This window comes from Fundulus heteroclitus, chromosome 23, assembly GCF_011125445.2.
Source record: "Fundulus heteroclitus isolate FHET01 chromosome 23, MU-UCD_Fhet_4.1, whole genome shotgun sequence".
Taxonomy (NCBI): domain Eukaryota; kingdom Metazoa; phylum Chordata; class Actinopteri; order Cyprinodontiformes; family Fundulidae; genus Fundulus; species Fundulus heteroclitus.
Window position 1 is genome coordinate 22,749,421 of NC_046383.1, and position 16,472 is coordinate 22,765,892.

At 38.2% G+C, this 16,472-nt stretch overlaps 1 protein-coding gene across 1 annotated transcript in view; it reads left to right on the top strand.

Moving 5' to 3' along the window:
• LOC105916818 (A disintegrin and metalloproteinase with thrombospondin motifs 2) overlaps nucleotides 1–16,472 on the top strand; it is a 192,831-nt gene that overhangs the window by 50,903 nt on the left and 125,456 nt on the right. The gene's annotated exons all lie outside the window — the stretch shown is intronic.

The following is a 16,472-nucleotide window of genomic DNA, read 5'->3' on the forward strand; positions in this document are numbered from 1 at the left end:
TGTTTGCTTTTCCTCTGTCTTTCCTCCCCATCCATCTAGCATGAGACTAATTAATCCTCACAATTTTCCTGCTTTGATCGACCTCCTCAGAAGCAGTGCGACTTGAGCTGTCGTCACAGTGAGAGGGAGATCAGCTCTCTCCCTCGCTGCTTTACTCCCACCACCTTCCACTGGTTTTGACAGTTTCCAGTAGAGAAGAGCAGGAATGTGAAAATAAAAGTAGTGAGAGGCAAGGAGACGGGACAGAAAGTTGAGGAAATTCTCTTTCACACCAGCTTGACTCATGTGACATGACACCTGCTGATAATTTTAAATAAATTCTAAATAAGATTTTTTTTAAAAAGGTTTAACAGATACCTGTTATATTACGGTAATTTAATCTTAAAACATTGAGTGCTTATGTTGGATACAAATTAAATAGAATGTATTGGTTGGATTCCCTTTGTGTGGTACTTTTGAATACCATGTTTGCATCTAGAGTCTTTTATTTAACCAAAAAAGACTGTTTTGAGTAGACATGGACCAGCTTCTAGGTTTCAAGGGGTACCGTGATTTGAAAAGTCTAATTATCTGCCATCACAAACAATTTGCAGCTTTTGATATTGTATGACAGCAAAGAGAAGCATTAGCCCCCAAATGTACTGATTGTAGGTATATTAATGTTAATTTAAAAGTTTAATGGCAGTTGGATTAAAGCCAAAATTCGTTTTTTTTTTTTTTTGCACCAACAGCTTTAATACTCTTGCTTTAATACGTCTTGATTTTGAGATATATGTAGTTATTTTTTGCGATAAAACCATGAAATAGTATAACTTGTCATTTTGTACAAAATTACCATTATTTTAGACCATTATGTAATACCATACTATTTTTATACATGTGCGTATTGGTTTGACAACAAAGAAGAAGATACATTTGTTTTATTGATTCCAGTATGAGAACACCAGTGGGACTGGGGAAAAAAACAACTTTTCCATTGTTATTTTGATGCTTAGAAATGTCTATCACAAATACTCATAGCTTTATACTGTTGTAATGGAAGACTAGGAAATTCCCAACATTTTTAATATGAAACATTTAATTACTCCCTAAATGTTGGGAGAAATTTTAAAGTGGGGTCATAAAAACGAGAGAGGACCTTTTTAAATGTATCCTTTGTTTATATGGACTGGTGGCTATTTAATCAACAGGCAAGTTAGCTCAGTGGCATGATCCTTGCTGGCCTCAACAGATTGAGGTTTGTGTGCTTCAGTGTGGGTGCAATAGTGCGTTCACTTTACATGTGCTTGCAGATCTCTGTTTCCCTCTTATGTGAGGTGAGAAAGGTGGAGAACAAGGCAGCAACTCCCTGCTACAGCAAACATTCGATTGGCCCTTGCTGCTGCCCTGATGCAGCCCGATTGGCTGCTGGGTCCAGCAATCAGTGAGGTGAGCAGGTAGGGGTGGGTCTCTTCACTCTGCTCTGTTGCTAGGTTACAGGTATACCCAATAGATGTGGAGATATGGAGATAGAGTAGAGATAAGGTTGAGGATGGGTGTGGATCAGTGTGTGTGTGTGTGTGTGTGTGTGTGCGTGCAGATGTGTCGCTATGTATTTGCACACGTGTGAGGGATTTTTAGCAGGAGGGGAGGGGTAGATATGTCAGGGGGGTGGAAACATAATTGACATTTCAGGGCAGAGACAAAGGGCTTCCCAGAAAAATGGCAAAAAGGTGGATCTTATTCACCGCAGAATCATGTTCATCCTCATTCTATAAACCATGTTGATGGTTTATAGAAATACCTAAAACCGAGTGAATAACCAAACATCTAAAACTGCTGAAACCTTCCTGCTTTACTGGGTGAAGTCCCTTTTTTGGTGCAAACATCGCGTGGTTTCTTCTGACTTCCAAATAGTTTACAGGTGCAGTTGTGTGATTATTACCGGGCAGCTGATCCCGGGCCTGTGGTAGATTTGTAATTCATTAGAGTGCTGTTGTATTAATTACAGACTGCTCCAGACTGCACTGCTCTAAGAACAGCTGTTCTGCGAGACTTGGATTGCAATCATAGAGTGGTCAGTCGCCACTAATCGTGGTCATTTATCAATCTGGAAGACCACACACTCATATGTGAGCACACTAAAATACACAGACGCACACACACTCACCGGCCCTGATCGATGACACGGCTGGGCTGGTAAAAACGATTGATGGATGCTTTGTTTGTGTGTGTGTGTGTGTGTGTGTGTGTGTGTGTGTGTGTGTGTGTGTGTGTGTGTGTGTATGTGTGTGTGTGTGTGTTTTAGTGGTCTAACATTTTAACAGAGTAAGGACCATTTTTCCAACATGCACTATGCTGTGAGGACCCACTGCTCCCCGTGGGGGTCAGGCTTTGGTCCCTACAAGGAAAACGGTGTTTTTGAAAAAGAAAGTGTGCTGACATGAGAACAGGTAGTACCTATAGGGCAAAAGTCTTAAAGGATCAGTTTTGGAGCCTACACTTAAACCCTCCTGTATTTTAGAGCTGTAGAGGAACAGCATGGACAACACTGACGCAAATACTCTTCGGACCAAAATAATGTAAACAATCCCCAGTCTCGCCCAGGCTCCTCCCTGCCAATAACCTTTGGCTCTCTGGGAAAGCCGGCAAGCTGATTATGCAAAATTTTTGAAGATGGTTTTAATTCTCCGTTGTTGTTTTCAACTCAGTCACTGCTTATTTATTTAGTAAAGTGCAATGTAAAAGTATTTACTTCCCCTTTAAAGGTAGGGTTGGTGATTTTTTTTTTTCAGAAGTTTCCCCACGTCCCTTTTTGAATAACTGTGCATGCACACGTCTTACTTGCTCTTCCGCTCCTCAGGGTTATTGGGTGAAAAATCTCCCAAATCCACCCTGGTCTCGTTTCTTTCTACGGAAGCCTTGCTGTTGTTCTCATAAACTTCTACGTGGTTTGGTTCTTGCGACCCACGTAGACTGGGTCCTTCGTGGACCGTGATAAAGAGAAGAGTGGAAGAGATCGGCTTGTGAATTGGGACGGTCCGGCCTCCGCCGACTGTCCCCGCCCTGACCTTAGCTTTACTCCTGTTACCGAGCAACAGAGACAGCGCAAAGCAGCTGTGAAGCTAAACACACAGAACCCGAAGATTAATCCCGTTTTCTCCTCTGCTTTGTAAATAACTGTAAGCCTACAAGTTTTTTTATTTTCCCCTTTACATATTCATTATGGCCCACAATATTTTATTTAAAATGTTGCTTTATCATCTTTTATTATATTCTAATTCATTAATCAGCCAAACGTTTAACTTTATGTTGAAATGTACCACTACACAAAATTCATTGATGACAAATACCATTTGTGTAATTTAGAAAAACATTTTCCAATATTAACCATATATTTCTGAGCAAAGCTTGAATCTATTTATTTGTAGATAATAATAATAATAATAATAATAATAATAATAATAATAATAATAATAATAATAATAATAATAATAATAATAATAATAATAATAATAATGAACAAACCAAACATTGAAATTAGCTATCTGAATTATTTCTCAGCTGAGGGCAATCAGCTGGGAGCGAGGCGTTCTCTCTCGGCGTTGTGAGCCTCGACTGCGGTCCGAACACGTCCGAGCGTTTTTTAAAATCGAACAATATGTCAACAAACCGACAATATATTTCAGTTTAACATAACTAACTTCTCGCCTAAAACTTTTTTAAAAGTTACTTTTATGCCACAGAAAGCATAATATATTCAACTTTATTCACAGCTTTTCTCTCTGCTCCAACATTGCTGTTTCTGGATAAGAAGTTCTCTTCAACCCGCAATGATTCATGGGATAGGATTAGCAATGAAGGATACACCGGACCCCCATTCTTCAAATCGGGGAAAAGGACACGTTCATCGGCCGCATTTGAAGGAGTCCTTGAAGGATTCGTAAATGGGGACAGGCTTTGTTGCCGCCCTGTGACGTAATTGGCCTATAAATATGTCCTTCGAAGGATGCAGCTCCCAAATTGAGACAGACCCTAGAAGTGCACATGCACAAACAGGAAGTGGAAACTAACAAGGAACGTCCACGCACATGGGAGTTATGCGAGCGCATCAGAATATTTGGCATGTGGGAAAACCAATGGATAAGGTGATAAACCCGGGACTTGAGGGACAGACGGGGGTGAGGGCAGGACCAAAACTCTGACCAGTCGCTGCCATTTATTCTGATCGAACAGCAGGGATTGGTCAGTTTTTAAGCCCTGCAGCTCCCACAGAGATGTTTTTTTAACCTCCTTTTTCTCAATAGATAATGTATTGACTACTGTCAGGAAGGACCATTTCACCCAGTATAACAAATCATGTTTATGAACAGGAATACCAACCATAGCTTTAAACCTTTTAACATCCTGTTTCAATACATCCACAAACTTTGGTGTTTTTATTGGGATATCATGTGACAAACAAACACACACACACAAGTAAAATACAATTACATTACACCTGTGTGTCATTTAATCTCAGTATAGATACATCATTTTCAGTTTCCGTTAGGACTATAATGGTTTTAATTAATCACCTTTGAATTATCTTTATAAGCCTGATGCATCTCATGTGATAGCTTCCTATTTGGTTTATTTTCTTTTTCTTCTATTTTTACTCCTCAGTTTTGTGTCTCCTTTTTGTTTTGCTGATTCATAATCTCTGTCTGGATAAATAAAAAAACAGAGGGAGGGAGCTTCTGTGCTGGTTAATAACAACGGGAGATTTTGGACAGAGAGAGAGAGAGAAAAGGCGAGAACGGGATACTGAGGAGACCCAAACTGACTGTCTGGCGTTCTCTCGGTCTGTCTACCAGACTGTCATCAACCATGTTTCTGTCTGTCAGCGCTCTCACTGGGAGCTGAAATTTCCACAGATCGAGTTGTCACACTAACCAGGTTTGGCGTACGACAGCTATTCTTAGACTTGGACTGCGCTCTTTGTTTTCTTGTCTCTTTTTCTAATTCCTGGATCTCTTCTCAGACTCATTTATTTATTTACAGCTACTCCACCTGTTGCAGTATGAAATGAATTGCAAAATAGTGGAGTGAGGGGGAAATGGATACCAACGGAAGTGTAAAGACAATAGGAAAATACCAAAAGAATGATAGAAAAGCAAAGAACGCAGAAAGCTGAGCTGATACAAGACAAGAAACTTATGTAAATATTAAGAGTATGAAGTGGATTTAGAAGAATAACAAAATTGTTTGTAAATTCAACTTTCACAAGAGCCAGTTCATAGTTCAGGTTACACAGATTTAAACAGAAAAGCTTGGAACCCAGGTCACAATTTCAATACTTAACGCCTTTGAAAAGGATGAATTATGGCATGCAATAACAATCATATCAATTGTATCCTCAGACAGCATGCCTTTCTAAACTGATCTGTTCCTGTTTCATTTGGTTTATCATTATTTATCATCATCATTACCATATGATCATTATCATTCTGTGTGCTTCATATCAACTTTGTTATAACGAAGACTGTGTGCACAGATTGCTCTGAACTATATTACTATCAGAATTAATCACTTTTAAAGAACTTGTTTGACAACATGAAGTTGGCATAAGGATTTAAAAAGCAACATGTCAAATTCTCAGACCTGAATCAGAATCTGATACTTTGCCATGATTTTAAGCAGCCATTCATGCTTTGAAACCAAACAATGTGGCTGAATTAAAACAGTTTTACAATTAACAGAGGGCCAAAAGTCATTCACTGCGATGTAAAAGACTCATTGCTAGTTTTTTATTACTGCTAGACGCAGCTGCTGCCACTGTGTGGCAGACTCAGTTGTTAGATTCTAAGTACAAATACTTTTTCACACAGGGCCAGGTGTATTTGGACAACATTTTTCCATAATAACTTAAAGCCACCAATTGTAAACTGCATTTTGTTTATTACTCAATTTATCTTTGATCAAAAGCTGTTCTTCCTACGAAGTTTCCCCCCTTTTCTTACCAAGCGTAAATATTTTACTAAACAAAAAGCAATAATCAAAGTTTTATAGTTATGATAGAATCACACGTGGTAGCTCTATTTTTACATGCTGTGCATTTGCTATTGAGTTAGTTAGTTTTAATTCGCTGCGGGCAATTCATTTTTGTTGGACTGATGGTTAAAATCTTAAATCATGTAGTATTTATTTTAGGGACACTGAGGGGAGAGCGTGTCGTTTGGTTGAAATACCGTGATGGAAAATGTAGGTCAAATACAGACACTTTGCAGATGAGGTGCAGCCACAAAATGAAAAAAAAAAAATAAAGAGTGACCAGGACAAGCATGTCACGCGTGTGTATTTATATGAGAATGATGTATGGTGCTTAGAGTATATTTTGTTATTACCAATTGTTTCCTTGAGAGATCATTTTTAGAGACCACTCTGGGTAATGAGCAGAGCGTGGTGACATCAATGAGCATGCATCACTAAGTCCTCTCTGGCTTAAATCACCCTGAAATCTGGCAGATGTAAAACCTGTGGATAGCTTGCATATCTTCGAGAGGACAGAGAAAAAGGAGAAAAATATTTCTATTAAGTCCAATCGCATAAAACATAAAATATGTTTATTTTTTTTATTTTTTTTGTGGCGCTTTGTGGAGGAGACTAAAAAGCTGTTTTTTTTTTATTCTACATCCCGGAAAAAGAATTCCACTTTGACATAAATAAATTGTCTAGACTTTTTGACAAGTCAGCTTGATCAAAACCAAAATGTTTTAAAACCTTCCACAGACCAAAATACACAAACCTAAGTGTGAGCCTTGGTTGAAGAAATGGAAAGGTGAAAGCCTGGATTTAACTAAATTCTACGAAGGTTTTGTTTTTGAGTTTCACATTGTTTTATCAGGTTCCAATTTTATTGCAATTTGTTGTGAGTTCCAAAAAGAAAGATCTCTGGTAGTAGACAAAGAATCAGATTGTTTGAATAAAAGAAATTCTGACAGTGTTACATCATGTGAAGGCAACCGGGGAAAGAAACTCATGACTGGGTGACAGCACCAAGAAAGAGAGTGAAAGTGAAAAGAATTATTGTGTCCTCAGAGAGACAAACAAACAAAACGATAGCCTCACACTGCAGCCAGTCCTGAGTTATTTTAGTTATTAAAAGGACAGTTTGAATAGCTTGATGTGATGTTTTTTAGACCGGTTATTAGCAGTAAGAATCTTACATGACGTCTTATCTTACCATCTTAGCCCTGACGGCAATGTAGACGCTGGACCAAGACCAAAGTATATCTTTAGTATCTTAAAACCACTTACCAGTGGTTCATGCAAACTCACCAGTTACATTAAACTACTATTAACATCAATGTCTAATGCTGGTTACACAGAAGTCTGAGTTGGTCCTTGCTCCATTACAACATTTTGGTAAATGTGGGCATGCTCCGATGGCGCAGGGGTGGTGTGTACGGCACATGTACAGAGGCCTTAGACCCCCACGCGGCTGACCCAGGTCGATTCCAACTCAAGTTACTATCTCTCGAGGGTAACAGTGGCGCACTGTCACCCTGACAGTCCTTGGGCAGGACACTTCACCCAAATTGTCTGCTGGCGGTGGTCAGAGGGTCTGGTGGCACCGATGTATGGCAGCCTCGCCTCTGTCAGTCTACCCCAGGGCAGCTGTGGCTACTAACAGCTCACCACTGTCAGGGTGTGAATGTGTGAATGACTGTAGTGTAAAGCGCTTTGGGGTTGTCGGACTAATTAACATAACTAATTAACTAAGTAGCAAAACAGAAAGACTTTGGAGTTGACTGAGACTTGTGCTCAAGAGAGTTGACATTTGACTTGGACTCTTGGTTTGAGGAAGAGTGAAGGGAAGCCCTTATGCAGCCTGCTGCTGCATACGTTTTACTGTGAAAGAGCCACTAAGGTGTGTGGATTTTGGTCTGCTAATGGCTCAAAACAATCCGTGCATGTTAGCCATAGCTTCATAATAATGACCACATGAATGTCTCTCCAAAAGAGAGCCATATCAAATGACTCGGGTCACTTCAAAACAAAATTTATTGTATTTTACCTTCAAAAGTCTCTCACTCTAAAGCTGTGTCCTTTCAAGGATACTTCCATAAATGTTAAAATAAAACCATTTCTGGTATCAGTCAGTCAGAAATTAAACACTCGTTCAATCACTTGCTAAATTTTGTGATAATCCTAAAGTGTTTGGTTCTTTATTAGTTTTTAGGTTCTTTGGGTTGTTTATCTTTCAGTTAGTGTTTGGTTTGTGTATAGTTTAACTGTGTTTCATGCCCTTCTAGTTTCCTTCCCCGCTGCATGTATTTCTGTTGATTATCTCACACCTGTTTGTTATCCAACTCATTATTGCCCAGCATGTTTAAGTTCCTGGTTTCTGTTCAGTTTTTGCTGGATCCTTAGTTAACCTTAGTTAACCATAGTCAATCTGTTAGTCTCTACAGTCTGTAACCTTACCTGAAGTCCCGTCCGTGTTTTGTTTAATAAAGTTTTTTTACCTTTATGATTGCTCTGCGTCGCCTTTGCTGCACTGGTGGTCCTCGCAAATCATGACACATTTTGCCTTATTCATTGCATTTCAATATCTGTACTCGGTAGAATTGAGACAAAAGTTTTACAAGTGGATTTAGAAAATGTTTTCCTAATGTTGATAAAACTTCTCCAGCTCAGAGGGAGAAGAAGAAAACCCTCCAGATCATATTTAGGGCAATATATAATGAAGAAGTGGACAATATAAAGACAGAGATAAACAGATGTTGACTAAGTCAATGCAAGTACAAAAAGAAATGTTTTTGGTTAATTCAGAAATTCAACATAAACAGAGTTTGATATATTTCTGTTATTTTTCATAGAGCATAAATGGCTATTTATGTTTCTAATAGGGTAAATATTGCATTTTATACATTTTCAAAATAATGTAAAGATGCCTTTTGCAGTGTATTTTCCATGCTGAATGAAATGTTACCATTAAGACAAGATTGTTTATAAAAAAAAAAACAGATTATAAAGTTATTATTAAATGTTCTTTTTTAGTCTAGAATTAATGGATTTCATGCAAAAAGTATATATATTTCTGTCGTTAGAGACTTGACTTGGACTTGGACCACAACGACTTGAGAATTGACTTGGACTTATAACTTCAGGTTTAGAGCAGCTGACTGTGATCCCAGCCGCTTCACATTTAGCTGCAACACGCTTCGGTGGATGCTGAACGTCATAGCTTGAAGACGCCAAATGGACTACATCATCCATGAAAAGCAAATACGAAACCATAGCGCCCCCAAATTACACATCTTCTCCTTGACTATGCTTAAAAGTCGTGTTTGTAGTTTTCAGGGCTAAGTTTGTTCTCTAAAATCCCTGTAGGTGTCGTCCAATGTATCAAAAGGAGTAATTTCAGGTGATTAAGGACTCCGCTTAGAAGGGCTCCTTAATGGCTCCCATTTGGATGTTTCCTCTGCCACTCAAGCAATCCAATCTCAAAGAAATGGAAGATGACAGATGGAGGGAAACATTAAATAGTAACGTTTCTGAAGTCTGTGTCATGTTTGTATTTAAAGAATCTGTGTGCAGTACTGATTTTATTCTCATCTTCCTCTTTGCATCACTCTCTTCAACTTAATTGGGGAATCACACAATCATCTCGTTAACATAATGAAGTGTACTGTAAACAGACTTTTGATTGTAAGATTAGGGTTATTCTTCCTTGTTCTCATACTTTCTAATTTACACAGTGTAGAAATCAGCAAAAAAATATGAAAATATATTTATAGAATTAATGGCTCTTTCTTTCTGTAGTGCCAGCATAAATTTCACACAAATTTATATTTATAATCCTAATATAAAACTTGCCCTGCATGGCCTAATTTCTCTAACAGTAGGCTAATTTGCTGCTGATGCGATTAAGTAAAATGCCAACCATATTTGTTGTAATGCATGTTCTTAATCTCTCTCATGGAAGTGTGTCTAATTTTCCTAATCAGACTCACTATTGTACGAGACTGATTCTGTTATGACTCAAATGGTGAATGAATGGAGGGTTACGCGGTAAGAGTGAGTCACTATCAAAGCTATACTTGTGCATGGAAGTGTATTTGTGTGACTGTGCTTGCCCTGCTTGCCTGTGGATGCATGTGTACAACTGTGTGTGTTTGCCAGCAGTAGTCGGGTTATGAATCAGATCAAACACACACGATAACACACGTGGACAAAGGATCAAACGTGCACAAGCATGCTGCCTGTGCTGGACTGAACTGAACTGAAGGGGGTGACTTTGATCCTGACCACAACATCCGTTCCTCTGCTGCTGATTTCTGCTATTCATATGCCCCTCTGGTGTCTTGCCCTGGACTCAAGTTACTTCCCTCAAAGCTTCAGATAGGGCTGAGTGTGGTTTTAAGAAAACAGCATCCAGCAGTTGCAAGTGGACACTCAGCCTTCAGTGCCCTAATTGAGGCATGCCCAATAGATTTAGGAAAGGGTTATTGCTTAGTACGTCCATCTTCATTGTGCTTAGAGTACTAATAACTCCAAATAAGACAAAACAATTAATGACAAAAACAAAATATACCCTTTTTGTTTATAAATATTTTTCTTTACAGGTTTGGTTCAGTGTTTTGTGCATTGGTTCCTGCATGCACAAAAAGTGAAACGATAAGCACCACCATCCCACACATTATTCATTACAAAAGACAGTTAATTACAAAAGACACGTATATCCATTAACCTTTTTACATTTACTCTGATATTCCTAAATAAAGTCCAGTCACAAACCTACATGCATTTATTCCATTTAATAAATATGGTTCAGTTATATGTATGTGTGTGTGTGTGTGTGTGTGTGTGTGTGTGTGTATATATATATATATATACACAAGTGGGAAAACCTGGAAAATCAACAGTGTATCAAATACTTGTTCTCCCCACTGTATATATATATATATATATATATATATATATATATATATATATATATACACACACAGACATACATCCATATCCATCTATATAACTATTTTATCATTTATATATATACCTATATACACACACACACACACGCACACATACATACAACTGAACCATATTTATTAAATGGGATAAATGCATGTAGGTTTGTGACTGGACTTTATTTAGGAATATCAGAGTAAATGATAAAATAGTTATATAGTTTTATATATATATATATATATATATATATATATATATATATATATATATATATATAAATAACAAAAAGTGAAGCAGCCAGGAGGCTCATGGTATCAGGATTTAGGATGAAGGACCAAAGCAGCAGCAAGACGACGGCAGGCACATACTGAAAATAATATTTGAATTAAACCAAATCACTAAATAACACATCGTAGGAAAAGGGAACGAAAACAGACGATGCAAAAAAGGGAGAAACAAAAACCTGGACTTAAATACAACTTAGGATCAATGGAAATTGCTCAACACGGGTGAGTGGGATTAACTGATTAACACAAACATTTAAGCATCATGACAATTTTTTTTTGCCAAGCTAACAAAGACATACCCCGAAAAACTTGCAGCTGTTGTGGCAGCAAACATTGATTCTATAAAGTGTTGACACAACAGGGGTACTATTCTTTTCAGGGTTTTATTTTTAAAGGTTTTTCAAAAACATTTATCCTTTTATTTCTACTTCAAAATTGGGTTTTACTTTGCTTTTGTCTGTTATATAAAATCCCCCAAAAGCACATTAAAGAATGTTGTTAGGCTCTGATTACTTTTTCAAGGACTCAAACCCAGAACCAAAACTGTGTGTTTTCAGAGTTTCGGGGGTACATACCGACTTCCAGCTTCCATACATAAGATCTAAAGTACAGAAAAATAGATTTTTTTTTTTTGTAATATCTTTCCCAAAGGGGCTTTGCGTTTGAGGGGAAGAATTTAAAATGTTAAAATGTACAAGGAAAAAAAAAAACAACATAAATACTAATAAGAAAAACATCATGACATTTGGGAAATCTGTTCCTCTGTATTTTATATTTTAGATCAGTTGCTAAAACCTTTTGATTTCAAGGAATTACATTTCATCATGGGAGTATTATATTCCTACACTAGTCTTATAAAATGCTCTTAGATGAAGATATAGTGTAGAGAATAATTGTGTTAGATTTTAGTAGCTCATGAGGGGAATGAAGCTAATAAGCTAAATCTTAACATGTCAAACTTAATAAAACATCTTCCGACTCATCACCCAGAGGAGCACAATGAATTTAGAGTAAAAAGAGAGCAGCCGTAAGAAGCATCTGAAGCTGTAGTGCTCCTTAAAGATGGGAGTGCCGTGTGATTAAACTATAAATGTGACAATTACACAGGGAATCACAAAATTTATATTGGCAGATGAAGACCCACTTGGCACAAAACATCAAAGCTGGATATTAATTTGCAAATATTTGTGGATATTGCACTTTTTTGGGTTTCTCTGTTGTGTATTTGTGTTTTTGTTGGTACATGTGTGAAAATCATATAGAGTAAAAATCCAGTGTAAATGAATAAACAGCTCAAAACCCACCTTATCTTATAGTAACAGTCTTTTTTAACTGTATGTAATGAATGTTTCAAAAGGTAGTTATTTTTTTTTATCAAGAGAGGAATTTTTATTTAAAAAAAAAATTATGATATACACTGATGATGTATAGACCAAGTGAGGTGATAATTTACTAAAGCAATATGTAAGATAATATTCCTCCTTGTTATTGTGTGGCACAATGCAACTCTAATGGAGCAGTCCTCCAGATTCCAAAAAATATATATTTAAATAAAATAAAACTATGTATACATATCATAATTCCACTGTGGATGGACCACCGAGTCCTTGATGAGAGTGATTTGGGGAGTGGGGTGAGGAGGTGTGGGGATGCTGCGTGGGAGGGGGTAAAGTTCAGAAGAGTCACAGCTATGTGGTAGAAACTGTTTTCCTGAACCTGGATATGCAGGCGTGCAGTGTCCTGTGGCGCCTTCCAGATGTGTGTGAAGAGTTTGTGTCCAGGGTGTTTGCTGCATCTGATGATGCCTACGGCCCTCCTGGTGCAGTGGGTCTGGTGAATGTCCTTCAGTCTGGGCAGCCGGGCGCAGATGATCCTCTCAGCTGTCCTGACGATACGCTTCAGAGCCTTCCTGTTTCCTACGGAGTACGATGCTGCGACGCAGTACGCGAGCACTGCCCCAGCTCACCAGCAACTTGACTTCTTACCTGTAGGCAAACTGAGATTGGATTACACAGAGAAGGACGCTGACGACTAATTACACAAATTTGTTTTGCTTCATTTAATTTTGTTTAAGGGTTGTCAGAGTAAACGTGGGTAAATACAAATGCATGTTATGCTCTTAAGATTTTTATTTGCAAATACGCAGAAGTGAATCCAAAGAAATTATTTCAGGTCTTTATATCAGTTCCATCTATGACCCCTCTCAGTTGGGCTATAATATCTGGCAATGCTCTGCCAATGAGTCTAAATTTCTCTAAATTTTCCAGAACACAGTGTTTGGACAACCGTCTCTGTAATTCCCTTCTCTATAATTTGGCTGTTGTTGTTTTAGAGGAGATGAAGACAATACTTCCCACCATGGAAATGTGCTCACAACCTTTGATGCTTTATTCACGTCACTCTTTTTCAAAGAACATGCCTGGTTCTTTCTCTTCCTCCCAGTTCCTCGCTCTCTAACCCCTCCACCCCCACTACGCCTGCTCTGATCGATCCAGCCATGTCTCCTGGTCCCACATGTCATCTTTTTTCTTTGACGCGCCTCTCCTCTGCCGGCTGCTTGGTATTCTGGAGTTGGACTGCATGCACCATCTCAGATCCATCAGATCCGATAGTAATACCGCACCATGGCTCTATAAAATAGCGAGATGTGAACAGAAGGAAGATAGCGATGGTGGAACAAAAGTGCGTGTGTGTCTGTGTGTCTGTGTGCGGTGGCTGGGTTTACTGGAGTATAGGTCAGTGGTTTGTTGATTGCCTACAGGGACCAAAGCGTTTTACTGGTAGAAAGATGTAAAGAAAGGAAAAGGTGAAAAATTTGAAAAGGCAAGAAATAAATCTTTATTATCCTTCATTTATACCTATAGCAGCCTCCCGAAAGGGGATAAAACTTGCTTAAAGTTATGAAAGCTGAAACTTGTCATTTAGATTAGAGTGTGCTAGTTTTCTGACATACTTGTATTTCATACGTAAAAGAGCTTTCCAAAGTCCTGCTAGTGACATTATAAAACAGTGTGTATGGCACACGTATATCAAATTAAAAAGAAGTGGGTATTTTATTTTCACAAGTAGCTGGTACTAGCACACTGTAATATTGCCACAAGGGGGCGATAATGCACCAAGTTGTTTGCCAAATGACAAGATAGTTTTTTGGGAAAGGGTAATTTTTTATGACACAGGATGCACAGGTACAAAAAGCTACATCTGATTCTGCCTGTCAGAAACATTGTTGGAATTAAAAGATCTGGGCACTGGGCTGATTCAAGAGAGGGACTATTTTTGTTCGTATTTCTGGATTCGTGAAGATCACCAAACATTTGCCTTGATGGTATGTGCTCTTGTCTTTCCCGTCTTGAATAGCGGTCAACAGAAATGGCTCTTAGTATCATATTTACACCCTAGGAAAACAGGAGCTGTTTTTCTTGGGATCACTGATTAGGAATTTCTTTACACTTTTGCCACTTTTAAAAAGTTTAGCAAGCCTCAGTTAATTTTTGTATTGAAAACAATTATTACTTAAAACAGGACTTTTTTCCCCGCCCACTGAACATGTGTGCATCAGTTAAAGCCTATATTTTTAAAAGATTCCTGTGGGAGATTTTTTCATTTGAACACTACGCATGTTTACCAGAGGTGAAGTTAAATGTGGAGATCACACTATATACTGGGAAGGTTCATTACAGGATTCAAAACAAGTGAGTCGGATTTAACAACTGCAGCTTTAGGAGGCTAGAGACAAAAGTTTAGACTCTTACCTTCAGGTTGGATCTACAGCGCAGTATTTGCAAAAACCAGCCCCCACAGTGACAGTTTCTTCACTCTGGCGGTCTAACAAAATATTAAAGTGTGTGACTTTTTTTTTGGAGGAAAATGTTTTTGGGCAAGGTAATCTATATAACACATCTGAAGAAGTCAGACTGGAGACACTGTTGTTGCATTACTGTGTTTTGAAGCCACATAAAACCACAATTAAGATCTCTTGATTCAGTTGTAGGTGATGTTAGTGAAACCGATTCAAAGACATTAATTAAATGACGGTTACTTCATGATTTAACAAAAAGGATAGTAAGTTTTAGCATATACAGCATTGTTTTAACTAAACCTTAGTTTTACCTACAAAATACAGTTTTTTTTACCACAGTTTATACCCATATTCACAGAGGAAAAAAAATGTCACGTACATTTAAACACGTGTTTTTTACATACTCAATTGTTTCTACTTGTCTTCAGGAATTTCTGTAGCACTTTTAAAAACATGTTGGCACCCTCAAACCAAGCCAATTAATTTCTCATTCAATATCTATTTTTTTCATTGGTTTTAAATTAGATTTTGTTTGTTGTCATTTGGATTTAAAAGGTATTCTACTTCTAATTTATGTCAATTGTTCTTTCCACTGCAAATTCTGAATTTGTTGTATTTAATAACATTCCGATTCTCTTGAAGTTTATATGGACCATATGTTGCTATACAGTGCAACAGCGTTAAGCACACAGCTTTTCAGTGCGCATTCCTGTGTAATGCACCCCGCGTTTTCTTGTCATAGCTCATTTTGTTCTCTTTAACTTGCTCATCATCTCTTTCTTACTTGTCAAAGCAGAAGCCGACAAGCGAGTGCTGATCATATTGATGTTTTCTCCTCTTCATTTATTAGTCCCTCTCTTTTTTTGCTCTCTTCTTTTCAAAAGCCTCTCAATCCTCAGTGTGATCTCCCCCATGGCTTTCCTCTACAGCAGTGCGTTGCCTTGGTAATTACCAGTTGTCTTAAACAGACAGATGGAATAAGGGAGAGTGACGGGCAATTTTCCCAGTTTGCTTTCCCCATATATGTTCCTGCCTTTCCTTTTTGCGCGTATGCACGCTTCCTTATTCCTTCCTTTCTTTTCCTTCGTCTTGCTCCCTCTTTCACCAACTTCCTGTGAGTTTGTGCTCGGCTGATGTGTATGTGAAAAGCAGAAAAGAGGAATTACCTGACAAGACGTGTTAGCTGGAGATGGGATTGTGATAGTCTCGTCTCATTCTTGTGTGCCAGTCATTTTCGATGCCAGGTGTCACTCTGGACCTCCACAGGGGCCCCAGGAGACATTGTCTCTCTTCCCTTTTCTCTTTCTTTCCTGCATGGCCTAAACATAGCAACAGGGTTAAGCGAAGGACTATCTCTGTCCGTAAAGGGTTAGATAGGTGAAGGGTATAAGAAGGGTGTCAAACATAATACATGAGGTGCTGACGTCTTTTGTCACGTTTCAGAGTTC